The sequence below is a fragment of the Hyla sarda genome, chromosome 3 (assembly GCF_029499605.1).
Source record: "Hyla sarda isolate aHylSar1 chromosome 3, aHylSar1.hap1, whole genome shotgun sequence".
Taxonomy (NCBI): Eukaryota; Metazoa; Chordata; class Amphibia; order Anura; family Hylidae; genus Hyla; species Hyla sarda.
The window spans coordinates 56,422,236-56,442,922 of NC_079191.1; the positions used below are offsets into that span (position 1 = coordinate 56,422,236).

General features: G+C 42.3%; 1 pseudogene; it reads left to right on the forward strand.

Moving 5' to 3' along the window:
• The first annotated feature begins 2,453 nt into the window (after positions 1–2,453).
• Positions 2,454–2,535, forward strand: LOC130363328 (U2 spliceosomal RNA; annotated as a pseudogene).
• The last annotated feature ends 18,152 nt before the right edge of the window (positions 2,536–20,687 follow it).

Here is a 20,687-nt window from a genome sequence, read left to right on the forward strand (position 1 = left end):
TCAGGTTGGATGGGTAATGTTGGTGGAAACTATTTTCAGGTCATTCCAGAGTTATTCTTTTGGATTCAAGTCAGAGTCTCTGGCTGGGCCACTATGATAGCTGTGTGCTTAGGGTCATTGTCCTGTTGTAAGGTGAACCTTCAGCCCAGTCTGAGGTCCAGAGAACTCTGGATCAGGTTTTCATTAAGAGTATATCTGTACTTTGCTCCATTCAACTTTCCCTTAAAGGGGTACTCCACTCACCAGTGTTTGGAACTAAATGTTCCGAATGCTGTTTTCGCACCACGCCCCTCGTGATGTCACGGCCACACCCCTCAATGCAAGTCTATGGGAGGGGCGTGGGCATGACCAACCCCCGTAGCGCAAAATTAGCAATCAGAACATTTAGTTCCAAACGCTGGCCAGTGGAGTATCCCATTAATCTTAAACAGTCTCCCTGAGAGAATCTTGTTTCTCATAGTCTGAGAGTCACTTAAGGTGGTCATTCATGTGTCTTTTTGTAAGAAGAGGCATCTTTCTGGTAATTTTTCCATACAACTAACATTGGTGGAGTGCTGCAGTGATGGTTGACCTTAAGGAAGTTTTTCCCATCTGTACTTAGGATATTTGGAGCTCAGTCAGAGTAATCATTGGGTTCTTGGTCACTTCTCTCACCAAGGGCGTTTTCTCCTGGTTACTTAGTTTGCAAGAGTGGTCAGCTATAGGAAGAGTCCTGTTTGTTCTAAACTTCTTTAATGTAAGAATTATGAATTAGACCTTTCAGTGCAGCACAAAAATGTTTGTACTCTTATCCAGATCAGTTTCATGGCTCTACAGGCAGTTCTTCCATCCTTGTTGGTTTTTGCTCTTTGCTTCTAGAGATAGAATTTCCCTAACAACAGGCAGTGGGCAGCAGACACCTAGTCATCATAATCACACTAGTTCTATATACTAACAATAATAGACTTAAATGGGCACTGTCACCAACTTTTAATTTTGATATGTTGTAAGACTTATGTACTACAACATATCTCTAATATAGTTACATTTTTTTTTTTTAATTAACACAGTGTATTTTATGTTTGAAAACCGGCCACTAGGGGTCTCCCTCCTAGTGGCCGGCTGCAGCCTGGCGTGACATCACGCCTGAATTCGAACCGATGCCGGCCGGGCATCGGTCCTAATTCATTCATCCTGCACTCGCTCCCTGCCTGTCAATCAGACTGCTCCCTGGCCTCGCACGCCGGCCCCGCCTCCCGGCAGCCCCTCGCTGCTGTCCTGCACTTACTTTTTCATGCCGGCCCCGTCGCTGCACTGTCCTGGTATGTCTGGGGGGGTGGAGGAGGAGCAGGTTGCGTGGCGGGGGGAGCGCGGCGGGGTTCGGGTGGCGGGGTTCGGTGTTCAGGGCGGGGGGGTTCAGGTTGTGACGTGGCCATGTATTGTTTTTAACACAGGGTGCCTCCAGTTTTTCCCCACTACAACTCCCAGCATGCCCTGACAGCCAATAGATGTCAGGGCAAGCTGGGAGTTGTAGTGGTGAAACAGCTGGAGGCACCCTGTGTAGATGAACAAGGGCGGAAGTGTCGGCCCCAGCAGGCATCAGTGACTCGCGCCTGCTGGGGAAGTCTGCCTGGTAGTGAGCACACTACCAGGCAGACAAAACTGCATTTTTTATATAGTAAAAAATAAAAAAATTAAAGGCAGGGAGGGGGTTAGGGATAGATGGGAAATAGGCAGGGACAGAGAGGGGAAAAAAAGGGATGGTGGGAGCTACCCTTTAAGAAATATTATAGAAAAATATAATATAATTAATATAATAAAAACAATACATAACAATATTAAAACTTTTTAAGCGTTGCTTCTCAGATTTCATCTTGCACAAGGTTAGATGAGGTTGAGCAAGATCTGGAGTTTAAATTAAATATTTAATTTCCAAATTTAGTGTCATTTCTGCCGGGAGCCTGGACCTCCCTGGTGTTCTCTATCTGGGATGTATTTCATAAAATGTCTCACAAAGAATGGCTCACAGATACAAAGCAATTAGATCCAAATAATTGAAATTGGGAACGGAGGGATGGATAGGTTAATTGCTGTTATTAGCTACATCAAATTAGATAATGCAGCGGCCATGTATTGCCTTCCCTACCGTAGAGAAACATGCCCAGTACAACATTGTAGCATTGATTAAATTATTCAGCCCCGTGGTTAATAATTCTGCTCAGATTTTGTTATTATTGTCAATCTTCTTATAGCTAAGACGGGGCTCTAGGGATTGATGAAAAAAATATAACCCACGTCTTTGACCTATTTCAACCGTCATAAACTTTCAGTTTCCAAAAACTTTAAAAAATACTTTTAAAAGTAGCCTTAATGTAAAAACTTTACAAGTAAAAGGTACTCTGTCGAAAAACATCTTATCCCCTATCCAAAGTTTGCAATTATTATCCCTGTACTGTGACATCACTGTGTATATTATCACTTCTCTGCCTTTTGGTTAATATCAAGTGTAGTATCTGTTCTTATCAGTTTCATACTGGTGGAGAAGTTCCACCGGTGTGGGGCTGGGTGCTGCATGGAGGGGGCAGGTGTACCGGGGCATTGCGGGGCTGGTTCTGAGGAATCAGCTCGACGGCTGCCCTGACATGACCTGTTTCCTCTGGGTCTCGCCATGAGTTAGAGGGGTGTAGAGCCGAGGTACTTCCGTGCCTCGGGGAGTGGTGACCCTGAGGTGCCGAAACTCACTGGGTGTTATAACTCACTGAGTGAAAGCACTGCACCATTACTCTTCATCTTTGGCACTCACCCTTGGTATCCCGGCCTTCTGGCTAGGATCCGGGAAATTTTTATAGATCCGGCTGGATGACCGGGCAGTATATCTGCACTTATCCACTTATTTATTTTTTGTGTTTTGTCACTGTGCCACTTTTACGTGTTGTTTTGTACACAGGATTGGCAGGATGCGGTAGCCCTTCTGGGTGTCCCTCCTGGTGGTCTAGGGGAGGTGTGTGTGGCCATTAGGTTCCTCACCTCCCTGCAACCCTTGGGCATCTTGGCTTTGGTCAAGATGCCATCGGTATACGGCTCCTCGGCTGATACCTTGGTTAATGCCTAGGTTGAAGCCAGGTGCATTTTCGTCCCCTTAGTAGCTTCGGCGAAAAGGGTCATCGAACCTGGATCCTTGCAGGTGCCTTTTGGCCCAGAGGTGAAGGGTAGGTTTGTTGGGGGACCTCTCTCCTGTTGGAGAAGGGCTTAGCGATAGACTGCATCCTTTGTGCACGTTTTTTTTTTTGTGTGACACGTTTGCACTTTTTCTTGCACTATGGGTGATAGAGAGCACTAGCCTCGGCAAAAAAATAAATAAAAAATCACTGTGTATATTATTCCTGTACTGTGACATTACTGTATGCATTATCCCTGTACTGTGACATCACTGTGTGTATTATCCCTGTACTGTTACATCACTGTGTGTATTATCCCTGTACTGTGACATTACTGTGTGTATTATCCCTGTACTGTGACATCACTGTGTGTATTATCCCTGTACTGTGACATTACTGTGTGTGTTATCCATATGCTGTGAAATTGTTGTACATATTATCCCTGTACTGTTACATCACTGTGTGTTATTATCCCTGTACTGTGACATCACTGTGTGTATTATCCCTGTACTGTGACATCACTGTGTGTATTATCCCTTTCATGTGACATTGCTGTATGTATTATCCCTGTACTGTAATATAACTGTGTGTATTATCCCTGTACTGTGACACCACTGTGTGTATTATCCCTGTACTGTGACATCGATGTGTATATTATCCCTGTACTGTGACATCACTGTGTGTTTTATCCCTGTACTGTGACATCATTGTGTGTATTATCCCTGTACTGTGACACCACTGTGTGTATTATCCCTGTACTGTGACATCACTGTGTATATTATCCCTGCACTGTGACATCACTGTGTGTATTATTCCTGTACTGTGACACCACTGTGTGTATTATCCCTGTACTGTGACATCACTGTGTATATTATCCCTGTACTGTGACATCACTGTGTGTTTTATCCCTGTACTGTGACATCACTGTGTGTATTATCCCTGTACTGTGACATCACTGTGTTTATAACTCCTCTACTCTGACATCACTGTGTGTATTATCCCTGTACTGTGACACCACTGTGTGTATTATCCCTGTACTGTGACATCACTGTGTGTATTATCCCTGTACTGTGACATCACTGTGTATATTATCCCTGTACTGTGACATCACTGTGTGTTTTATCCCTGTACTGTGACATCACTGTGTGTATTATCCCTGTACTGTGACATCACTGTGTGTATTATCTCTGTACTGTGACATCACTGTGTATTATCCCCCTACTGTGACATCACTGTGTGTATTATCCCTGTACTGTGACATCACTGTGTGTATTATCTCTGTACTGTGACATCACTGTGTATTATCCCCCTACTGTGACATCACTGTGTGTATTATCTCTGTACTGTGACATCACTGTGTATTATCCCTGTACTGTGACATCACTGTGTGTATTATCCATGCCCTTTGACATCACTTTGTTAATTATAGCTGACCATGGTCAATTATCAAAAAAAAGTTATGCATGTATTTAGGGCCAGAAGTCCCGTACAGCCATGACTGTAGTTTATATACCTTAATTTAATGTGGTCAAGTCTTTGCTGAAGGTGGATATGGTGGAGAGGGGCCCATTCCAAGCTTCGCTATGCTCCATGTTTACTTGTTATAGCCCTTTTTGTCACCAGTAGAAGTCAAGTATCTGAATAAACATCCATTATTTATTTGAAAAGGATTTAGTACTTTTGAAGCAGTTGGAGAATCCCAGGTATAGCTGTAATAATAAATGATTGATCAAATCCATGCTGTTATTTCATTGCAGAGTAATTTAGGAAATAGCAGCTTCCATTTATTGAAATGTAAGTGCAGACATATTACATCCAGCACCACATTATATAATAATGGCTTCAGCTCATTAAGCATCTGTCACTAAACCGACTGTTCTAGATGACTGACTGCATAATCTTCACCGTCATTACCAGCTGATCTAATTAACCGCTATACAACATGTCAGCAGCTGACTACAGGAGCAAACTGTCTATCAGTCTATCTTATATCTATCTATCTCATATATATCTAACTAGGTACACAATGGCGCAGCACTCCCAAGTGTTCCAAAATAAATGTGATTTATTTAACCCATGTTTAAGCAGCAACATTTAATTTCTCCATTAGAATCATTATGAAGCAGAATAATACCCACTAATAGGGGGCTCTTAATACCCAAAGTAGTGACAGACAAATAAAGTGTACCTGTGCTCATTTGATAACCTTTTCATGCCCTGCCCAACTGCCGTACATGTACAACTACTGGGAAATGGGTACCTGACACCCGCCGGTAATGATCATTCTGCAGCATCTGGTGCAAAATCCAGATGGAAAATCTGCAGCAGATTTGCCCTATGTGAGTATACCCATAGTCTGTAGCTGCTGTACTTTACCACTGTGCAGAAACCAACAAAATGACACTGCACAGTGAAATTGCTCATACAGACACAGAGAAGGGAGGTGTAAGATGACCAGCAGGGAGGCAGGTGAGGACAAATTTGCAGCAGTCAAGTTACTAGTCGCTTGCCTTTTCCAGATTCCCTATGTTAGCTCCCTCTGCTTACAGGGAGCAATATGAAAATGTATTACTTCATTTTTCATATTTTGAGACAAGTAAAAAAAAAAATTTAAAACATGTCCAAAATTAATTAAAAAAATATTCTGACATTCCTTTTAACCAGATAAGGCATACAGGTACGCCCCCGTTCCCAAGTCCTTAAAAACACAGGGTGTACCTGTATGTCCTGAGTCCTGTTATCAGGGTTTAAAGCATTCTCATAAGTGAAAAACACTTCAAACCCTGTGGGTCCCAACTGCTATCAGCAGCCAGGAGCCAAGGTTAATGGCCGGCATAAACCCTTTAGTTGCTGCAATCGAAGTTGATTGCGGTGTCTAAAGTGAAAGTAAAACTATCCCGGCAGCTCAGGGGCGCTGATCGGGACTATCGTTACAGAATCTCAATGCCCTGATCAGCCTGGTCATCCAGCCTGGCCTCTCAGCTAGTGTTGAGCAGCATAGGCCATATTCGAATTTGCGATATTTCGCGAATATATGGATGAATATTCGTCATATATTCGCTAAATTCGCATATTCGTAATATTCGCATTATATTTTCGTATATGCGAAAATTTGCATAAACGAAAATTTGCATGTTCAAAAATTACCATATGCGAAAAATTAGCATAAACGAAAATTTGCATATGCTAATTTTCCCATGTGCGAAAATTCGTACGCCAGTCTCACACAGTAGTATTAGAGCCTTCTTTATACCACACAAGCTGGAAGCAGAGAGGGATGATTACTGTGATGTGTACTGTGAAAAACAAAACAAAAACAATATTCGTAATTTCAAATATATAGTGCTATATTGGGGAATATTCGCGAATAATATTCGCATTGCGAATATTTGCGAGCAACACTAGTGTTGACCACCAGACGAAGGGGCAGCCAACACGCCCCCTCAAAAAAAGCGCTATGGCAGAGCCAGAGATTGCCAAAGGCAGCTCTACATCAGTCCCCCAAAAAATTTGAGTTCTTGGATTTAAATATCTATATTCAGGACGGCTGTTTGCATACTGCCACCTATTTTAAGGAGGTGGATGCAAACAGCTATGTCGACTTTAACAGTTGCCATTTTAAATAATGGAAGAAGAACATTCCATTCGGTCAAATGAAAAGAATCCGAAGAAATTGTTCTTCCACACAAAAATGCCAGCAACAACTAGATAACCTGGAGGATCGTTTTAAACAAAAAGGGTATCCCAAACCCCTTATACAAGGAGCATGCCAGCTAGTGGACGAATTAGAACAAAGTGCTTGCTTGAAAAATAATAAACAGGGTAATGCAGAGGGTGGTTATAAAGATGAATTTGATTCTGTTTTTCTAACTAGGTATTACACTTCACACACCAATATTTTTTTCTTATTTTTTTGTATAGGTAATATCACCAGCTCATATTATTGTGTCATGATTACTGGCACCATATGTAGTCCCCCAGTTATTCTTCTTTAGATGTTTTCCGTGTCCTGTGCAGTATCTCTCCCAGAAGTCCACTTGATGGTCCACGTTGTGGTCTACACCCCGAAGTCATCAATTTTTACTCTAAGAGAGAGTGTGCAGCTGTTTCTGGAGACGGTCAACAATAACCTCTGCATGGTGGAATAATAGGTCACGATGTTTATCAGGATCAGTAGAAGCATCACCCACTCGATGATTATGATGGGGATTTCACGGATCTCGTCCCAGTCTTCATCATTATAGAATAATTCCTTTAATGTTTCATATCCAAAATAGAAAATTACACAGACAAAAGTCAGGCCACAGCAGGTGCATCTACTATGGTGGATGACTTTTTTTGCTCCTGGTAATTTATACATCTGGATGGACTGCCCAAGGTAGTATAAGTCTTCAAATGTAATTGAAATTATCGTGCTGACAAAGTGTATCCTGGGATATTCTTTGGGGGGGAAATACATGCATGACAGCTGTGGCAAAACAGGAGGCCCACACAATGGCCAGCAGGATCCTCTGGATCAGGACCTGATGACCCCTGAACTCTTCAGTATGCATAACCATATACTTATAAATAAGAAAGGTTAGTACCAAAGTGCCAATGGAAATCCCTATGAATCCAATTCTGAATAATATGCTTTCGGGAAAGAAATTTCCCACGTCACTGTGAAGGAAAAGAAACCAATGTTATTATGGATATTTCCTCACTCCCAACCCATGAAATAAGAATCATGTGCTTGTTTAACTTACCTGATGCTCATCAGTGGCGAGGCGGCATGGCCGAGGACGACCGTCATGATGTAGCTGGTGGCAAGCCAGGCCACAAACCAAAACGCCAACAGGAGGGGGACGAACCCCAAACCTTTTAGCTCCATTTCAGACAAGTAGAAGAAGAAGCTAATCTCACCAATCTCACTAATCTCACTGGAACAATCTACAGACTGAAGGCTCGGGCGGCTGTCAGTGGAATGTCAGGCCTCCAGCTGTCTATGACATCACATGTGACATGTCAGAATGACTGCTTGTTTCTTGGAGCTGCCATGATTTAGTATCTGCTATAGACAGAACCTGATGTTTTTACTATGGACCTTACAGACCCCAGAACCCAAGTAATTAGTGCAGGGGCTCCATTTTGATCATCTCATATTTCACATTATTTGAGTTCCAGGGCTCAGATACATTTGCACCCTCTATAGCAGTGGTCTTCAAGCTGTGAACCCCCAACCGCTGCAGAACCACAACTCCCAGCATGCCCAGACAGCAACTACGCATAAGGAAATAGTCTAATTAAACTTTTCTTATATATAGAATCCCTGAATTCTCCAATCTCTCCTTTTATTGGTTTATGATCTGCATTACTTATTTGTAAAAAAACAATGTTTCTGATTGTCTGCCACCCCATACTTATGGGCTATCTCTTCAACTGACTTTATTTGACCTAAAGCGTATAATTGATTTATATAAATAAGCCCCTTTTCATCAAAAAGAGTGAATCTTTAATTTTAAGGAATTCTTTAAGTGCTTTATTCGACCATAATGAAGTAAAGTCAAAACTCCATGTGATTTTAAACATTTTTTAAGTTCCTCCCATACTTTATTATATAGATATGCATGGGTGTAGTGAGTATCCCAGCTTCCAAAATCTTAAAAATATCCTTATAACGAACGACCCATTAGGGTATGTTCACACTACAGTGTGTGAACGGAATCTCCGCTCGCTGAATTCAGCGAGCGGAGATTCAGACTGGCAGCTGGCAGCGGCGGTAGAACCGGGCGGCACTGAGCCGTCACCATTGACAGCTATGCAGTGCTCGCGGACTTCCGTGCAAAGAATTAACATGTTCTTTCTTTGCGCGGAACAATTTCAGCGATGCTGAAATTCCACTTTGTGAACGGGTCTCGCGGAAACCCATTCACACTAATGTTAAGTTCACACCGCAGAATTCAGCTCGCGGAATTCCGCCCGTGGAATTCGGCTTGCGGAATTCTGCCCGTGGAATTCCGCGGGAATTCCGTAGTTTGAGCATACCCTTAGAGAGAAAAAATAGGACTACATTTTCCCTCGTTCTCATAATAGTCTGCAATTTTAGTGCTAAAAAGTACCTAAAAAAAGTGCCCAACCCCCATCGTGCTCAGCTAACGTTAAAGAAACATATTTCATTCTCTTGCTTTCCTGCTCCAAAGTAGTGAATTTAATAAAGAAATAAGAGCTTGGAACCATTTTTCTGATATCCATACAGTATAGAAACATAGAATGTGTTGGCAGATAAGAACCAATTGGCCCATCTAGTCTGCCCAATAATCTGAATCCTATCAATAGTCCCTGGCCCTATCTTATATGAAGGATAGCCTTATACCTATCCCATGCATGTTTAAACTCCTTCACTGTATTTGCAGCGACTAGTGTTGTTCACGAATATTCGCAATTCGAATTTTAATCGCGAATATAGCATATTCGCGAATTCGCGAATATTGCAAATATAGCACTATATATTCATAATTATTTTTTGTGCATATGTGAAAATTTGTGCGCATATGCGCAAATTTGCGAATATTGAGCCTTCCCTTCATTACTGGTATAGAGAACTGTGACTAGTGCATCAACTCTGTGACTTTTTGCCCATGAAAACCAATAGGCTAATTGTGGTCTATGGGAATCTCACTGCATGTAAGAGAAGCAGGACCGTACAGTGGGATGGGAGACCGTCACTGGTTCGAGTCCCAGGGTGGACAGAGTGTTACAGTGTTGTGGTTAAACTTTACTTTCCTGGAAAAGCTGTTGAGTTGCCCATATCAACCAATCAAATAGCTTCCTTCATTTTTCAGAGGCTTTTTCAAAAATGAAAGAAGCGATCTGATTGGTTGCTATGGGCAACTCAGAAACTTTTCCTCTGGACAGGTTTTGATAAACCTCCCTCTATGGGGGAGATTCATCAAGACCAGTGTAGAGGAAGAGTTGTGCAGTTGCCCATAGCAACCAATCAGGTTGCTTCTTTCATTTTTCACAATGCCTCTGTAAAATGAAAGAAGCGATCTGATTGGTTGCTATGGGCAACTCAGCAGATTTTCCTGGAAAAGTTTCTGAGTTGCCCATAGCAACCAATCAGATTGCTTCCTTCATTTTTCAGAGGCCTTTTCAAAAATGAAAGAAGCAATCTGATTGGTTGCTATGGGCAACTGCACAACTCTTCCTCTACACTGGTTTTGATGAATCTCCCCCATAGAGGGAGATCTATCAAAACCTGTCCAGAGGAAAAGTTTCTGAGTTGCCCATAGCAACCAATCAGATTACTTCCTTCATTTTTCAGAGGCTTTTTCAAAAATGAAAGAAGCGATCTGATTGGTTGCTATGGGCAACTCAGCAGCTTTTCCCCATAGACCACAATGGGCCGACTGGTTTCAATGGGCAAAAAATCACAGAGTTAATGCACTAGACACAGTTCTCTATACCATTAAAGGGGTACTCCGGTGAAAACCTTTTTTCTTTTAAATCAACTGGCTCCGGAAAGTTAAACAGATTTGTAAATTATAAACCTACAACTAGCACCCAATAAGAGTCCAGAAATATAAAGTCAAAAAATGAAAAAACTTTATTTAGAACAATTCAATATGCACAATATGGGACCCACCCAATTAAAACCTCCTGAGGAAGAATATGAAACACTTGTTGAGGCGGCGGTGGGGGCATAGTGATCTTGCAGGACCCAGCATGACTACCTTAGGTAATAAAACATGACCACATTATTTTCTTCTTTGACCTTGTTATTTTTGTGATTCTTTCATGTATGCTAGGGTCTAGAGATGAGCTATCCCCTGTCTATTTTGTGGGGTTCATTTTTAAGGGTGGGTTGTTTTAATTGGGTGAGTCCCATATTGTGCATATTGAATTGTTCTAAATAAAGTTTTTTCATTTTTTGACTTTATATTTCTGGACTCTTATTGGGTGCTAGTTGTAGGTTTATAGTTAGTTTATTCTAGCATTTATGGACTTTAGTCGGTGTATGGCCGGAATTGTAGGTTTGTGAGATTTGTAAATTACTTCTATTAAAAAATCGTAATCCTTCCTGTACTTATTAGCTGCTGAATACTACAGAGGAAATTATTTTCTTTTTGGAATGCTCTCTGATGACATCACGAGCACAGTGCTCTCTGCTGACGTTATTATAATAATAATAAGTCTTTATTTATTTATTGTTGTCCTTAGTGGGATTTGAACCCTCTCCAGCTCCACTATATCTTTCTTGTACACTGGTGCCCAGTACTGTACACAGTATTCTATATGAGGTCTGACTAGTGATTTTTACAGCGGTAGAATAATTTCCTTGTCGTTGGCATCTATGCCCCTATTGATGTACCCCATGATTTTATTAGCCTTGGCAGCAGCTGCCCGACACTGGTCACTACAGCTAAGTTTACTGTTACCTAAGACTCCTAAGTCCTTTTCCTTGTCAGTCGTCCCAAGTGTTCTCCCATTTAATACATAATCCCAGCTCGGATTTTTCTTCCCCATGTGCATTACCTTACATTTATCAGTGTTGAACCTCATCTGCCACTTCCCAGCCCAAACCTCCAACCTATCCAGATCCATTTGTAACAGTGCACTGTCCTCTATAGTGTTTACCGCTTTACAGAGTTTGGTGTCATCTGCAAAGATTGCTACTTTACTATTCAACCCCTCTGCAAGGTCATTCATGAATATATTAAATAGGACAGGACCCAAGACGGACTCCTGTGTTACCCCACTAGTAACAGTCACCCAATCAGAATAAGTACCATTAATAACCACCCTCTGTTTCCTATCATTGAGCCAGTTACTTACCCACTTGCACACATTCTCCCCCAGCCCAAACCTTCTCATTTTATGCACCAACCTTTAATGTGGAACCGTATCAAATGCTTTGGAAAAATCCAGATATACGACATCCAGCGATTGCCCCTGGTCCAGTCTGGTGCTCACCTCCTCATAAAAGCTGATCAGGTTAGTTTGACAGGATCAATCCCTCATAAATCCATGCTGATACAGGGTCATACATTTATTTTTATCAAGATATTCCAAAATAGCATCTCTTAGGAAACCCTCAAACAATTTACAAACAACCGAGGTTAAACTAACAGGTCTATAATTCCCGGGGTCACCTTTTGACCCCTTCTTAAATATTGGCACCACATTTGCCATGCGCCAGTCCTGGGGAACAGTCTCTGTCACTATAGAGTCCCTGAATATTAAAAATAGGGGTCTGTCTATTACATTACTTAATTCCTTTAGAACATGGGGGTGAATGCCATCTAGACCTGGTGATTGGTCTATTTTGATTTTTAGTAGGCGGCACTGTACTTCTTCCTGGGTTAGACAGGTGACCTGTACTGGGGAGTTTACCTTATCACACTGTATTTCACCTGGCATTTCATTTTCCTCAGTGAATACAGTGGAGAAGAATTTGTTTAGTATATTTGCTTTTTCCTGATCCCCGTTTATAATTTCTTCCTCATCATTTTTTAAAGGGCCAACACTTTCATTTTTATATAATAAAAGAACATTTTGGGGTTAGTTTTACTCTCTTTGGCAATGAGTCTTTCTGTCTCTATTTTTGCGGCTTTTATCAGTTTTTTTTTACATATTTCACATTTTTCTCTATAGCTTTTTAATGCTTCTTCACTGCTGTCCTGTTTTAGTAATTGAAATGCTTTATTTTTGTCATTTATTGCCCCCTTAACATTTTTATTCATCCATATTGGTTTTCTTTTATTTCCGACCCTTTTATTCCCATAAAGTATATACATCTTACAGTGAAAATGTAAGATATTTTTAAAAGTCTCCCATTTAGTGTCAGTATTGTTCTTTTTTAGGACATTATTCCAATTTATATTGTTAAGGGCTTCTCTGAGTTGATCGAACTTTGCCTTCCGAAAGTTCATTGTTTTTGTGACCCCTCGAGAGATTCCCTTATTGAGGAACAAGTTATAATGTATTAAAATATGATCACTATTTCCTAGGTGTCCATCTACTTGCACATTAATTACTCTGTCAGGTACAGTACATTGGGAAATATTAAGTCTAGTAGGGCGCCTCCTCTGGTCGGGCCCTGCACCATTTGGGACAGATAATTGTCTTTAGCTATAGTCAGAAACCTGTTTCCTTTAAAGTCGAAGTCGGCCCAGTTCTCCATGAACCCAAACCCCTCCTTCCTACACTAGCTTCTGAGCCACTTGTTTACCTCCCTAATCTCCCGCTGCCTCTCTGGTGTGGCTCGTAATACAGGTAATATTTCAGAAAATACAACCTTGGAGGTCCTTGCCTTAAGCTTGCAGCCTTAGTCCCTGAAATCCTTTTTAAGGACACTCCATCTACCTCTTACTTTGTCATTGGTGCCAATATGTACCATGACTGCTGGGTCCTCTCCAGCCCCACCCAGCAACCTGTCAACGTGATCCGGGATGTGCCGAACTCGAGCGCCAGGAAGACAACACACTGTTCGGCGATCCCGGTTTTTGTGACAGATCGCCCTGTCTGTCCCTCTAATAATTGAGTCCCCCACTACCAATACCTGTCTGGCCTGCCCTGCTCTCCTCCCTCCTTACTGGAGCAGACACCCCCCTGGTGGTCAGAGGCAGAATCCTGCTGCAGTACTGCTAGCTCTGAAATGGCATCCCCCTCATCTACCAACAGGGCAAACTTGTTGGGGTGTGCCAGTTCAGGACTAGCCTACCTGACACTTTTCCCTCTACCCCGTTTTCTAACTGTAACCCAGCAAACTGCCTGACTGTCCTGCACCTCCGTCCCACTATCCTCCCCCACCTCTACCCCAGAGAGTACCTGCTCAGTGAGCAGGAGACTCCTCTCCGGGTTGTCAATGCATCTCAGTGTTGCCAGTTGCTCCTCTAGATCCAGGATCTGGGCTTTCAAATGAGCAACTCGCACACATCTCGCACAACAATATGCACCCTCAAACTGTTGTTCAAGGATTGCATACATTGTGCAAGATGCACACTGGACTGCCTTTTCCAACATGGAGGTCATACTAGATTTGGGGATTGCAAAAATTAACAGAAAAGAAAAAAAAATCTAATATTTCAATTTACACTTCCTGAATTTAACCCCTTAAGGACCCAGCCATTTTACACCTTAGGACCCGGCCATTTTTTGCACATCTGACCACTGTCACTTTAAACATTAATAACTCTGGAATGCTTTTAGTTATCATTCTGATTCCGAGATAGTTTTTTCGTGACATATTCTACTTTAACTTAGTGGTAAAATTTTTTGGTAACTTGCATCCTTTCTTGGTGAAAAATCCCAAAATTTGATGAAAAATTAGAACATTTTGCATTTTTCTAACTTTGAAGCTCTCTGCTTGTAATGAAATTGGATATTCCAAATATTATTTTATTTTATTCACATATACAATATGTCTACTTTATATTTGCATCATAAAATTGACGAGTTTTTACTTTTGGAAGACATCAGAGGGCTTCAAAGTTCAGCAGCAATTTTCCAATTTCACGACTTTTGCATATGTAAAAAAATTAAAAAAAATTTCAATAAAATGTGTGCTTCCCCCCAAATTTCACATTTTTGCAAGGGTTAATAGCAGAAAATAGCCCCCAAAATTTGTAACCCCATCTCTTCTGAGTATGGAGGTACCCCATAAGTTGACATGAAGTGCACTATGGGCGAACTACAATGCTCAGAAGAGAAGGAGTCATATTTGGCTTTTTGAGAGCAAATTTTGCTCGGGGGCATGTCGCATTTAGGAAGCCCCTATGGTGCCAGGACAGCAAAAAATACCCACATGCCATACCATTTTGGAAACTAGACCCCTTGAGGAACGTAACAAGGAATAAAGTGAGCCTTAATACCCCACAGGGGTTTCACGACTTTTGCATACATAAAAAAAAATAAAAAATTTCACAAAAATGTGTGTTTCCCCCCAAAATTTCACATTTTTACAAGGGTTAATAGCAGAAAATACCCCCCAAAATTTGTAACCCCATCTCTTCCGAGTATGGAGGTACCCCATAAGTTGACCTGAAGCGCACTATGGGCGAACTACAATGCTCAGAAGAGAAGGAGTCATATTTGGCTTTTTGAGAGCAAATTTTGCTCGGGGGCTTGTCGCATTTAGGAAGCCTAAATGGTGCCAGAACAGCAAAATAACCCCCACATGGCATACCATTTTGGAAACTAGACCCCTTGATGAACGTAACAAGGGGTACAGTGAGCATTTACCCCCCACTGGTGTCTGTCAGATCTTCGGAACAGTGGGCTGTACAAAATTTTTAATTTGCGCAGCCCACTGTTCCAAAGATCTGTCAGACACCAGTGGGGTGTAAATTATCACTGCACCCCTCATTACATTCCGTGAGGGGTGTAGTTTCCGAAATGGGGTCACATGTGTTTTTTTTTTTTTTGCGTTTGTCAAAACCGCTGTAACAATCAGCCACCCCTGTGCAAATCACCTCAAATGTACATGGTGCACTCTCCCTTCTGGGCCTTGTTGTGCGCCCCCAGAGCACTTTGCGCCCACATATGGGGTATCTCCGTAGTCGGGAGAAGTTGCATTACAAATTTTGGGGGGCTTTTTTCCCTTTTACCTCTTGTCAAAATGAAAAGTATAGGGCAACACCAGCATGTTAGTGTAAAGAAATTATTTTTTACACTAACATGCTGGTGTAGACCCCAATTTCACCTTTTCATAAGGGGTGAAAGTAGAAAAAGCCCCCCAAAATTTGTAAGGCAATTTCTCCCGAGTATGGCGATACCCCATATGTGACCCTAAACTGTTGCCTTGAAATACGACAGGGCTCCTAAGTGAGAGTGCCATGCGCATTTGAGGCCTGAATTAGGGATTTGCATTGGGGTGGACATAGGGGTATTCTACGCCAGTGATTTTACTTTTTATTTTATTTTGTGTTAGTGTAGTGTAGTGTAGTTTTTTTAGGGTACAGTCACACGGGCAGGGGGGGTTACAGCGATTTTCCCGCTGCGAGTTTGAGCTGCCGCGCAAAATTTGCTGCATCGCAAACTTGCAGCCTGATACTCACTGTAAGCCCCCTGCCCATGTGAATGTACCCTGTACATTCACAAGGGGGGGGACCTCCAGCTGTTTCAAAACTACAACTCCCAGCATGCACAGTCTATCAGTGCATGCTGGTAGTTATAGTTTTGCAACAGCTGGAGGCACACGGGTTGGGAAACACTGAGTTAGGAAACAGACAATGTTTCCCAACAAGTGTGCCTCCTGTTGTTGCAAAACCACAACTCCCAAACATTCTCAGGCATGCTGGGAGTAGTAGTTCGGCAACTTCTTTAGAGCCAGATGTTGCCGAACTACAACTCCCAGCATGCTTGGAGTTGTAGTTTGCAACATCTGGAGGACTACAGTTTGCAGACCACTAATACATTGATTCCCAATCTGTGCCCTTCCAGATGTTGCAAAATTACAACTCCCAGTATGCCAAAACTGTCCAGGCATGCTGGGAGTTATAGTTCTGCAACATCTGAAGGGCCAGATGTTACAGAACTACAACTCCCAGCATGCCTGGACAGTAATGGCATGCTGAGAATGTGTAGTTTTGCAACATCTGGAAGGGCACAGTGGTCTCCAAACTGTGGACCTCCAGATGTTGCAAAACTGCAACTCCCAGCATGCCCAGATGCCAAGGGCTGTCTGGGCATGCTGGGAGTTGTAGTATATAGGGTTCCAATACAGCAATGCATGTCGCTTTACGGCGACGTGCATTGCTGTAAAGGGCCCGACCACGGCTGAAGATCTACTCACCTGTCGCCGCCGCCGCCATCTTCCTCGCCGGTCCCCAGCACTCCCCCGTCCCCCGCCGCGTTCTCCGGTCTTCCTCCCGTCCTCTCCGGACTTCAAGGGGCCGGGCAGGACGGGAGGAAGTAACCGCCCCCCCCTCCTGCGATTGGTCGGTTAACTAACCGACAGATCGCAGGGAATAGGAGGAGGTGGCAGGTTTGCCACCTCGCTCCTAGTCTTCAGCATGGTCCTGGCTGTCTGTGACAGCCGGGATCATGCGAAATTACCGGGCGGTCGGGTCCCAGAGACCCGATCAGCCCGGTATCGCCGCAGATCGCAAGGGCGATTTCCCTTGCGATTTGCGGCGATCGCCGACATGGGGGGCATACATGGCCCCCCTCGGCGTTTGCCCTGGATCCCTGCTGAAGGATTTCAGCAGGGATCCGCTTACGATCTCCGCCGGGTGAGCGACGGAGACCAGGAAAAGACATGACGTATGCATACGTCATGGGTCCTTAAGACCCAGGGTGTGATGACGTATGCATACGTCATGGGTCCTGAAGAGGTTAAAGTCCCTTAATTTTAAGTCCCCTCACTTTTATACTCACTCACTTGTATGCTTCACACTCTTGTATACAGACAAACAATCGCTAGCTCAACATAGTGTATTTGCTTTATATTTATCACAACCACAACCACCTCTCTTCCACTGCCTGGAAGTGAATTCACTTTAGTGAAGCTTTTTTTTTTTTCATTTACACATCCGAATTTAACGAAAAGTCGTCAAAGACCTGTGGGGTGTTAAGGCTCACTGGACCCCTTGATACCTGCCTTGAGGGGTGTAGTTTCCAAAATGGTATGCCATGTGGGGGTTTCTGCTGTTCTGGCACCATAGGGGCTTCCAAAATGTGACATGCCCCCCCAAAAATCATTTCAGCAAAAATTCACTCTCCAAAATCCCATTGTTGCTCCTTCCCTTTTGAGCCCTCCACTGCACCAGTCGAATACTTGACATACACATAAGAGGTATTTCCTTACTCTAGAGAAATTAGGTTACAAATTTTGGGGGGCTTTTTCTCCTATTACCCCTTGTAAAAATTCAAAAACTGGGTCTACAAGAACATGTGAGTGTAAAAAATGGAGATTTTGAATTTCCTCCTTCACTTTGCTGCTATTCCTGTGAAACACCTAAAGGGTTAACACACTTACCCAAATGTCATTTTGGATACTTTGAGGGGTGCAGTTTTTATAATGGGGTCATTTGTGGGGTATTTCTAATATGAAGGCCCTTCAAATCCACTTCAAAACTGAACTGGTCCCTGAAAAATTTCAATTTAGAAAATGTTGTGAAAAATTGAAAAAGTGCTGTTGAACTTTGAAGCCCTCTGATGTCTTCCAAAAGTAAAAACCTGTCAACTTTATGATGAAAATATATAGTATCTGTGAATCAATATATAATTTATTTGGAATGTCTGTTTTTGTTACAAGCAGAGAGCTTCAAAGTTAGAAAAATGCTAAATTTTCAATTTCTTCATCAAATTTTGGAATTTTTCACCAAGAAATGATGCAAGCCTCAACAAAAATTTACCACTAACATGAAGTAGAATATGTCACGAAAAAACAATCTCAGAATCAGAATGAAAGGTAAAAGCATCCCAGAGTTATTAATGCTTAAAGTGACAGTGGTCAGATGTGCAAAAAATTGCTGGGTCCTTAAGGTGAAAATGGGCTGGTTCCTTAAGGGGTTAAACCCCACTGGCATTTGACAGATCTTTGGAACAGTGGGCTGTGCAAATGAAAAATTTTCATTTTTCATTTTGACAGACCACTGCTCAAAAAAATCTATCAGACACCTGTGAGATGTAAATGCTCACTGCATTTCTTATTAGGGGTGTAGTTTCCAAAATGGGGTCACATATGGGGGTGGGGTCACTGTTCTGGCACCATGGAGGCCTAAACGCACATGGCCTTCAATTTCAGCCAGATTCTCTCTCCAAAAGCCAAATGGTGCTCCTTCTCTTCTGAGCCCTGTAGTTCACCCGCAGACCACTTTACATCCACATGTGGGGTATTTTCTGACTGGGTTACACATTTTGTGGGGCTTTTTATCCTATTACCCCTTGTGAAAATGATAAAATTGGGGTAACGACAGCATTTTAGGGAAAAAAATATAATTTTTTTTATTTTCACCTCCAACTTTAACTAAAATTTGTCAAACACCTGTGGGATGTTGAGGCTCACTATACCCCTTGATACTTTACGTGAGGGGTGTAGTTTTCAAAATGGGGGTCACATATGGGTGTTTTTTATGTTTATGTCAGAACTGCTGTAACTACCAGCCACCCCTGTGCAAATCACCAGTTTAGGCCTCAAATGTATATGGTACACTCTGTTTACACTAACATGCTGGTGTAGACCCCAAATTTACCTCTTCTTAAGGGGTAAAAGAAGAGAAAAAAAATTTGAAACCCAAAACTGTTGCCTTGAAATATGAGAGGGCTCCAAAGTGAAAGAGCACCATTTGCATTTGAGGCCTAAATTAGGGATTTGCATCCACCACCAAATTACCCTACGGCAGTGCTTCCCAAATAGGGTGTCTCCAGCTGTAGCAAAACTCCCAGCATGCCAGGACAGTCAATGGCTATGCCGATGTGCTGGCCCCTGTATCACCCGTCATTTCGCACAGAGTAAGTTTGCTCTGTGCAGTGATGACAGCAGGGTGCCGCAACCGAGATCACGGGGTCCTTTGGAGAGGGGATAAGATGTCTTGGTGTGTAGTACCCCTTTAAGAGGGAAAAACATGATATATATTTAACCCCAACCCAAATGTACCTTATTTTTATTTTCTACCTAAGGTACATAAAAAACGGAAAAAAAACACCTGATCGTCCGATAGTTGCCAGATGTTTATCTGAATATATAGACCATCAGTTACAGAAATGTGTGGTCTCTTTACCAGCATAACTCAGAAATAAAAGGGCGTTTATTAATCCTACTGAAAGATATCATACGGGAAGAGGACTATATGTGGGCAACACTAGATGTTGCTTCATTATATAGTAACATACCACATGACGGAGGAGTGGAAGCTGTGTGATCTTTTTTAGTGGAAGATTCCTTGAGGCCCATACATCAGAGGAACTTAATTTTGGAGGTCATTAAAGGAGTAGTCCAGTGTTGAAAAACATCCCCTATCCCAAGGATAGGGGATAAGTTTCAGATTGCTGGGGGTCCGACCGTGATCTCCTGTACGGGGCCCTGGCTTGCTGGCCAGATAGTGCGTGTTGACTAGTGTTGAGCAGCATAGGCCATATTCGAATTTGTGATATTTCGCGTATATATGGACGAATATTCGTCATATATTCGCTAAATTTGCATATTCGTAATATTTGCGTTATATTTTTGCATATGTGAAAATTAGCATAAACGAAAATTAGCATGTGCTAAAATTACCATATGTGAAAAATTTGCATAAGCGAAAATTTGCATATGCAAATTTTCCCATAGGCGAAAATTCATACACCAGTCTCACACAGTAGTATTAGAGCCTTCTTTACACCACACAAGCTGGAAGCAGAGAGGGATGATCACTGTGATGTGTACCGTGAAAAAAAAAAAAATAATACAATATTCGTAATTACGAATATATAGTGCTATATTCGCGAATATTTGCATTGCGAATATTCGCGAGCAACACTACTCTCAGCAGGCTGTGGCAGCAGAGCGCCGATAACACTGATCAGTGATATGCTATGGCATAGCATTGATCAGTGTATGCAATCAAAAGACTGCATGGTATA